Here is a 9,969-nt window from a genome sequence, read left to right as displayed (position 1 = left end):
CTTGAGGCCATCTTAGACTACCGAGCTATATTCCTATGGAAGTATCATTAAACATGTGTGTGTGTGTGGTTTTCAAAATTCAAAACTACCCACCTCTAGCAAAGAGGCTCTGACATTCACTGCTCATTCTTCTCAGTGTTGTCAATGAAGAATTGTTCTTGGTGGTTCTGAGAATATGAGATGTCAGGGGCTAAAATCCAGACACTCAAGCCCACTCTGTTTAGCAAAGAGAAAATATTTTGTGACAAAACCTGCCCTTCTGTATTCTCCATGACCTTCTGTGACCCTCTCCTCTTCAGCATCTTTCCTGAGGGCTGCTCCCTTCCTGCTTCACCACTTCCTCCACCAGCCCTTCCCTCAGCCCCAGCATGGTGCATGGGTGCCTGGGTTCCTGCCTCCATTCTGTGATCACAGCTCCTACCCCGACATCAAAACCCAGAGCTTGAGGAGTGGAGAACGTGACAGATGGACATATCTATCTGAAAAGCAGCTTCACTAGTGCTCATGCTTACCTTTAACAAATGGGTAAGGTGAGGGCCAGGGAGAAAAAGTGATAGAACAGAGAGAGAAGAGCAAATGACAGGATGAGATTAAAATTTCAGCCTCCCCGATCACCAGCTAAGCTAGCAAAACTGGTCTGTACTGTCAAGGCCAAAGCAGGACTCTGTGCATTTATCCAGAAGAACTCTTTATTATTATTTTTTTTCTGATGAGAGAAGAGGGAAATGGTTTGAAGAAGGATGAGGTCCATTGGCAGGGTAGAGGAAAGGTGGGAGGGATAAAATGTTTCTTTCCCTAGAGAGAATATCTAAAGCAAAGCAAACAGATGCCTCAGCATCTTGGGTAATGCAGTTTTCATAGCCCTGGGCAGAGCCACAGCAGCTACCCTTGATGACCAAGGAAACCCTGCAGCTGATGAGCTCTGCTGCTGGTATTCATCTGTCTGCTCTTGTAGATCAGACAATAGAACAGGTGCAGGGCAATTCTATAGACTTGTGCTTCCCACTGCTCCCAGTGCTGGCAGCACTGAGCTTAGGTGAGCCCCTTACTCCCTACATCCCCTAGCAATCCATCAGCTGCATTGACTTAGTCTGTTCATTGGCCTTGACTTCCAAAACACTGAGCATTTTCTTTCCATTGTACTGATCTGGTCCCTCCTAGATGTCTGAGGGCCCTGCAAGGTAAACCGCTAGGAAAGGTCTTCTAGTCAGAAATCAGGATCATGTAGTAGTGGTTTAGCATTAGGCCTCTGAAGTTAAACTTTCTGGGTTCACCCTGATAGACACAGAACCCTTAGCAAATTATCTACCCTCTCTAATCTTTAGCTCTCTCATCTATAAAATAGAGATAATAACTGAGCCACCTGGGGTTCTGGAGAGGACCAAATAAAATAATGCACATAAAGTAATTGGTACCATAGCAAGTGCTCAGTAAACGCTAGTCATTGATGATGTGTAATTAACAAATCGTTTGCCTTTCCCAAGTCTTGGAATGTGAAAACTGGAAATGTATTTAAGGCCCATGTAATTTTGCTATGGTATAACAGCAAAGCACCGGGATAGAAAGCTGCTCTGCTGTTGCCTTCCTGTCTCACCTGGGGAAAATCTTTCTCATCTCAGGCCTCAGTATTTCCATCTGTAAAATGAGGGCTCACCAAGATCCTTCCATAACTTACATTTTGTGTCCCAGTTTTCAGTAACACAGCAAGCCACTGGGAATGATGTTTGGAGATTAGAGATAGCTACACATTCTGCTCAGTGGTAAGAGCTTCCTGTTTTCTTGGCCTGTCCCCTGAGCAAACCGCATGAAGGGTGGCAGTGGAGGCTTGTGTCTGAGGCATGGAAAACATAAGAACATTCAATTCAAGAACAGAGTTTTTTTGGGGAAAAATGTGTGTGTGTGTGTGTGTGTGTGTGTGTGTGTGTGTGTCTGTGTGCGTATTTTAAATTAGACGTCCAACAGAGAGATGGGAAATGGAAATGGCTTTATTCTTATGATCAGAAAGTTAAGTGTGACAGAGTTATGACTAATTCACAGGTAACGTAAGCTCCAGAGGAGAGCTTTCAGGAAATGGATGGGCATGTGTGCTATTTTTACTGCCTCCCTTCCTCCCTGGCTGTCCAGAGCCTCAAGTGAGCCTTGCTCATGGGCAGGTGGGGAATTTCCTTGAGGTATTGAATGTGCTGATGTAGCTTTATAGTCATTTGTTTCATGAAAAGAGAGGTGGAACAGCCAAGGCAAATAGTGCTGAATGGGATGGAAAATGAACTCAGAGAAATGTCCTGTCTCTGTAAGTCTAGGTTCTAGATTACTATTTGGGTTTGTGTAGGGCATCCTTTCTGTCCAAGGATCTGGCCAGCATGTTTCCTTTCTCTGTTATTCAAGGTACTGCAGGCAGCTCCACATCAGGTAAGAAAGCCATCAAATGCTCATCTGACCAACAAGAAGAGGAGGAAGGCAAGATCTAATGGTGGCCAGTGAAGCACCATACACTAGGCTTGTTGATTTACACACTTTCTCTCTTTAATCTTTATAATATCCTACAAGATGAGTTTTGTAGTCCTCATTTTGGTTAAGGAAACAGGTTCAGAGAGATTAAGGAGTTTGCCAAAGTTTAGGCAGCTAAGAAGTGGAAAACCCAGTTTTCGGACTGAGATACATCTGATCCCAAAGTCTTTGCTCTTTCTAGAAAACCACACTTCAAGGTCAGCATCATCTTCTCAGCCAAGAGTAAGGGGATAGACTCACTTTTTAGTCAATTCCCTACAACTCTCTATTCATTACCTGTTTTCTAGCCCCATTGTCTCCCTTGGTCTATACTGGAAGGTCATTATAGAAAAGACTAAATTCAGTAAGAATATATTTAGCATTATATGCATCATGCAGACTAAACTTAAGTTCCTGACAATTCAAAGGCAAGGGAAGAATGTGAATCAATAAATATTATATAAAGTATGAAAGAAACCTGCCCAAGGTAAAGTATTATATTTTATAGTGCAGATTCTTTGAGCAAGAATACCAAATATGTATACCACTACTCCTACTCCTAAGCTCAAGGCAGACATAATTAATTGATCATAGAACTCCTTCTCCAACAGGTTGAGTACAGCCTCAGAATTCTTCCCTTAGCTTCCTCAGGATGTAGTCACCAATTAATTTGGAATTTCTTTGTAATTCCTGTCTTACAGGGGAGCTATTCATTTTAGCTTGAAGAAACAAGAAAATTTTCTTGGAAGAGGCTGTATTTAGAAAGACCTTGAGGAGTGAGCAATATTTTGGTGGGTAGGGAATGCTCATCCTAAGGGAATAATGTGAGCAAAGCTACAGAGTCTGAGAGGATAGAAGAAATGCAAGAATGATGAGTAATCTGGTGTGAGGATCTGTGTGTATGTGTTGGTGAAGGATGGGAATTAGTCCTTGGGAATAAAAAGACTGGGAGGTTAGATTGGATTAGGGTATAGAGGGCCTTGAAAAATCATGTTAAAATAACTGTTCTTTCTTTCCTAAACCATAAGCTATGGTGTTCAGGTATATTTTAGATAACCCTTCTGGCAGTAGGGTGCAGAAAAGGTGGGAGAGATGGGGAAAATGAAGAGAAAGGGCTCCCTGAGGTGTGAGAATTTTTAAAATTCTGGATGATAAGACCATAAAAGCCCAAATCAAAACAGCAGCAGTAGAGAAAAAAAGGAACGAGGGAAAGGAGAGAAGGAAGGAGGAAGAAAGCTGTATATTTAACAAATGTCTATTACATGTCTGGCATTGTTCTAGGCTCTGGGATACAGTAGTGAACCTGACAGATAAAACTTCCTGGCCCTGGTGTAGTGTACATGGGTGATACAAATAATAAACAAGTAAAGGCAACAACAAAAAGATCAGGAATAATTGAGACAGAAATAAGTGCAATGAAGAAAGTGAAGCAGGGTGAAATTTTAAGGAGGTAACTGGTGGAAACTAGATTGGACAACCAGGGAAGATGCAATGTGGAGGGGACATTTGTGCTGCGATATGAATGACATGGAGGAACCAGCCATGCACAGACGTGGAGATTCAAAGGCCCTAAGGTGGAATATGCTGAAAGAGCTTCCGCATCAGAAAGGAGCCAGTGTGTCGGAAGCCTTGGGAGGGCCAGAAGAAGATGTCGACATGGCTGGAGAAGTAAGAGGGATCCCATTATTCTAAGCTGCTCAGGAGTGGTAAGCACTTCATTGCTCTATGTTTTGAACAGATAACTTTGGCTGCTACTTGGAGGATAGACTACAAGTCAGGAGACCATCTTAATGTTCCAGTCTAGAGCTGATGGTAGCTTGACCTAACGTGGTAGCCAAGGAGATGATCAGAAGCATGCAGATCCGGGTTGGATGCTGGAGGTAGAATTGATTGGAATTGATTCAAAATTAAATGTGGGAGTGATGAGGAAAAAGACGAATCAAGAATGATTTGTAAGTTTCAGGGTGGAGAAACTGGGTGGACGAAAAGAGAAAAAGAAAGCAAAAAAGAGCATAGTTACTATCTCTATATTATGCTTTTTCCTAGAAGGGTTTAAGACCATGGCAGAAGTATCATGTCACCATCCTTGCTTTTACAAGGACTCATTATGGTTTACTCAGAGCTCTGTGAAAGGGCACAGAAGGAAATGCTCAGAAAATAAGAATAACCTTATTTCATTCTCATACACTGCTAAGGGAATGTACATGGTTATAGTATTTCTGAACAGCTATTTGGCAAACTGTGTCAAGAGCCATAAAAATGTTCACACTCCATTGGCTAAGAAATTTCAATTCTAGGAATAGATCCTAAGGCAACACTCAGAGAGAAGCATAACTATTATGAACATATGTTAATGTCAACATTACTTATAAGATAATAACAAATGGAAAGATCCTAAATGTCCGACAATAGATGATTGCTTTAAAAATTATGATACATTCATGTGCTGTTATATCAGATAACCATTACAAAAATAAGGTCTTAGTGGACTAATTAATGACTTGAGAAATATGCACAAGTGGAGAGTATAAAACCACAAAACGATATGATCGCAATTCTGTAAACAAGCATATAGGTGATAATAGGGGAAAATGTATCATCTTAGCAGCTGGCATTAAAATTTCTCTAGGTTAAAGTACTGCAAACATTTGGAAGCTGTGTTTTGATAAGTTGCTTGGATGGATGTAAGACCCCCAAGGGTATACTCAAGCAATAAACTATAATCCCTAAACTTTTCTGCTTTCTAAAGAGATGCACCCTATTGATTATAGGATTTACTGAGCAGAGGATAAAATATGCGAGTCTGTGAGTAGAACAGCATTGTTTTGCATAGGTGAGAGAGGGCAGTCAGGAAGTTGGGGTCCTGTGTCAGAGAGGACAGAGAAAGGAGAGAGAGAAAGGACATCTGGGTGGTGGAGGGGCTGGGGGCAGCACAATGAGAAGGGGGCTTTGGCAGAATATTTAAGTGATGTTATCAGGTTGTTTGGTGTAGGCTTTTTGTTGTACATCCTCTCTTCCATGTCCCTTAAGGTATCTTCAGTAAATTATCTGTTTTTCACTAATTAGAGTGGACATCTGTTGTTTATGCCTATCCAGAATGCATTTCATCTTCTGCTAACAACACCTTGGTATTCTTCTGGGGAACCACCCATCCTTCCCTCCCAGTCCGTGTGGTTTGGGTGCAATCCAGGGGTAAGCACATGACTCAGAACAGGCTAATGAGAGCATCACACATCCCCTTCCCCAAGGTGATAGATTCAGAGATGGGCATGGAATCCAATGGAATAGAACTGTGCCATTCTCCTTGGGGCTGTTGAAAGTGTGGTATTTTCTCTCTCTCTTTCTCTTTCCCCCACCTCCAGATTTTTAAGGGCAAGGTGTGAGTTTATCAGCCAGAATTGTGAGACTATCACCCTAAAGCTTTTGTCACCCCTCTTGCCACCACAAGGGGAGAACTTCTCTATGAATGGAGTTAACCTGCAGGAAGACAGAGCAGAGAGACAGAATGAGACTGGGATACAGCCATACCAGATGCTGGTATTTTCGCTGGACATTTTTTTTGGAGCGTGGTGTATATGTGTGTGTTGAGGGGGGGGGGAGACTGTTCTTAAAAATATATTATGAACTCGTTCAGGTTTTACAAAAATGTATAGCATTGGTGTAACAAAGCTTGGATACTCGCCGCCCAACTAAGATATGAAGCATTATGAACATGGTTAAAGCATTCTTTTTACTTCTTCCTGGCCACAACTATGCTCCTACCTTTCCAAACCAGGGTTTATTTCTTCCAGTTCCCCCCTTTCCCTTTTTAGATATGTGTGTGTTGTTGAGCTATGTTTGTATGTAACCTTAAACAATTGTACACACAATGACTTTGCAGTATATGCATTCTTTTGTAACTTGCTTTGTTTCATTCAACATTATATTTGTGGAAAATGTTTATGTTCCAATGTATAGTTTTAGTTCACTCATTTTATCTGCTTTATAATATTTCCTTGTATGCTTATAGCATAAGAGTATTTACTCCTTTTTCTTTGGATGGACATTTAGGTGGTTATACTGAAATTTTCTATGATCCAATAAATTTCTTTTCTCTGTCTAAGCGAGTTTGAGCTGAGTTTTCTGTTACTTGAAAGAGTTCTGACAAATACATAAAAAGCTTTTGTGTAGCCTATTTCAGGCTCAAAAGAGTAAGAAGGAAGAGCTAATGTTTGGGTTACAATTACATGTATTGAGGAAAAAAAAACAGGAATAAAACACATCAATATGCTTGTTGGTGACACTGTGAATAATTTTTTAAAAATTTGTTTTAAACTTTTCTCTGTTTTCCACATTAAATATGTATTATTATTATAATCAGAAAAGAACTATTATAAATAAAGATTAGGAGACAGTCATTGCAAAGGGAGTCCTCCAGGGTAAAAACGGCACAAATTCATTAGCACAGTGCAAGGAAGACAGGATTCACAACATGCACCCCATAGCAAGCAACATGAAAATACCATTTAGATATTTCTCCAAAGAACTCTTTTCTACTGTGCCACTTAACTCCCTGGGGATAGAAGTCCTTATTTATCAGGAAGGTCTGAGCCTCGGAGATGTGGCTCTCTTTGCACAGAGGGTCTTTCTATTTTTGCCTGTTGTCTGTTTCTCTGGAATCAGGAGAGGAGGCAACCAGGTGGGAGTGGCAAACTGATGCTCCTTGTTTTTCTTCCTCCTTCACAGTCTCATGGCTCCCCCCTTAGAAATGGAAAGCTTCTGAGCCCCCAGCTGGAACCCAGCCCTGTGAGTCACCCCACTTAATAGCACTAAAGCATGGAAAAAATAACAACAAAATACTATCAGTCTTTATATAGGGTGCCTTGGAAGATGATGCTGGAATGAAAGAGGCAGTGAGAAATCGTTCCCCAAATTAGGGATAAGGCAGTTCAGATTTAGAATCTGCTAGCAAGAACGGGCCTTCAAAGCGATCTAATCCAACCCCCTCATTTTACAGATGTGAGAAGTGAGTCAAAGAGGATCAAGGTGGTTTGCCCAAGGTCATACACCTAGTACATGGTTGGGCTTACATTTGACTGTTTATGTCTAGATTTTTCTGCTCCATTATCTTAGCTGAAGAATAGCAGTGAAGCTATTGCTTTTGCTATCAGCTATGCTGAAATCATCAGAATTCACATTAAATGATTCCAGGTTGCCTTTTCTTTTTTATGGTAGGACAACCTCATAGACAGCATACATGTATGAATGTCTATATTTGTAACAAGTACAACATGTACCAATGTGGACCTGCAGCATCATTGATTGGGAACAAGGTAGGTGGTAGGAACATCCACTGTGGTTTTTAGGACATGAGTCAGTGACAGTCCATGGACTGGTATCAATATCAAACTCCTTAAAACAAGAATGCAATCATGAACACAAAAATTAAAAAGCAGACCTTAAAAATTTCAAGTTGTGAGAATTTTGTTCTCCGATAGGTGGCAAAAAAAATTAGGCAACATTGGGGATTTAGTGGGGAAAATTACCAGCTGATAATGGAAGACATTTTTATGCTAGGTCCTAGATCCAATACATACTTAGCTCATCTCCTAAACTGTTGCATCCTTGGGCAAGGGGCATTGACATTCAAAATGAAAACTCAGGTTCCTGGGGAAAGCTCAATCATCTGAGCCTCTAAGATTTACTCAGGAGAGTTATGTGTTATTATTAAGGTAGAAAGCAAGACTCAAACATTTTTTTTTAAGTCTAAACAATTTTTTGAAATAGAAATGTGTTTGGAATTTCCCCTAAGATAACCAGAGTATCAAATTAACTAGACATTTCACTCTTCTTTCTGATCTTTTTAGGTAACTTGTGTCCTTCTGTATACAAAATGATAGAAGTAAAAATTGTACAAACCACTGAAAAAGTAGGCACCTTTAGATGTTATTGCCACTAGATCTGGAGAAATGGATCTATATAGATAGAAATTCTCTAATGAGCAAATGCACTCACCGTCCTACACCATTTTCTCCGAAGCATAAATGTTCATTTATCCATTTAGGCAAAATTTTAAATGAGTCACTGAGAACATAAACTAGGAAGAAAGAATGGCTAGAATTGTAAAGCAGAGGCAAGAGCAAATATTTAAACTGTGAAATGGAGCCTGGTTACTTCAGAAGTGCATTCAAGTGGAACAGGAGGACAATCCAACAGGGAACAGGTGGTTGGAGCATCAATGGGCTCAGGGAGGGGACAGGTCAGCAGTGATGCTGCCATAAAAGACACATAACCAGGAAAAAGAATAGGTGATTTAGGGAAGACTTGATTCTTAAAAGTGTTTTTGTTGAAGTGATTCCAAGAGGCTAATCTATTTATATACTTTTAAAGAAGATGTTTGCTGCTGGTTGCCAATAGCTCTGAACTCAGCATCTGTTCAACAAACATGTGCTGAGTCCCTACCAAATGCTAGGGACTCAGAGATGGCAGATTTGTTTCATCTGTACTTGAAGCCACTGCTTGCCACTGGTGTCCTTTTCCCCACATGAAACCACCCTCCATATCGATTGCCTTATCACCTATTAAAATTTTGTGCATTCTTCATCATGCATCCGCTGAGCCAGTTTCTTGCTGAGGCCTCCCTGATCACTACAGCCAGCCATATTCCCTGCCTTCTGAGGTCTCCTGGTATTGAGTGATGACTAGTCTCACACACTTATTATTTGAAGTCTAGTTTGGTGGCCATTTGTAGACATGTCTTTGGGACCTCTACCCCAAATCAACAGTGATTATAACTTCCTGGAAGACAGAAAACATTTTACAACAAATGTAGTGTAGAAAAAGAACTTCAGACTCTGTAACAAGTCGATCCGAACTTTCAGTGAGATCGGTATCATCTTTAACTGTGACTCTATATATGTCACTTAATTTCTCTGAGCCTCGTTTTTCTCATCTGTAGCACTTCTGTGAAGGTAGATGTGATCACTTAGGTAGCTCACTAATCCTCTCCACCAAACTGGCTTGACCCCCTGTGCTTGCCATCTCATTGATTAGTACGCCATTCAGTCACTCATGATCTGATCCAGGAAACATTCTTGACAACTACCTTTCCCTTGTTTTCACGTCTAATCAGTTGCAAAGTTCCATTGATTCCACCTCCTGCCTGAATGTTTTTCAAAGCCAGCTATTTCTTTCCATCATACTCTAGTACCATTTTCAAGACATCATCACTATCTCTCATGTGGGATAATCTAAGAGTCTATTCACTGGTCCTCCCCTCTTGCCCACCTCTGATCCAGCCTCCATTCAATGTTCAGAGTGATTTTTCCAAAACACAAGGCTGAAGAGGTCATTATCTTCCCAATCCTCTAGTTGTTTCCAGGTGCTGCAATCTTTAAAATACCTTCAAGGTCTCTCATTAACCTAACACATGTGTTCTTTAACCTCACACCACTTTCCCTCACTGACTCTTTATAGTCCAGTCACACCAGATTTCTCCCTGCT

Source organism: Microcebus murinus, chromosome 4 (genome assembly GCF_040939455.1).
Source record: "Microcebus murinus isolate Inina chromosome 4, M.murinus_Inina_mat1.0, whole genome shotgun sequence".
Classification (NCBI taxonomy): Eukaryota; Metazoa; Chordata; class Mammalia; order Primates; family Cheirogaleidae; genus Microcebus; species Microcebus murinus.
This window is presented reverse-complemented; position numbering follows the sequence as displayed.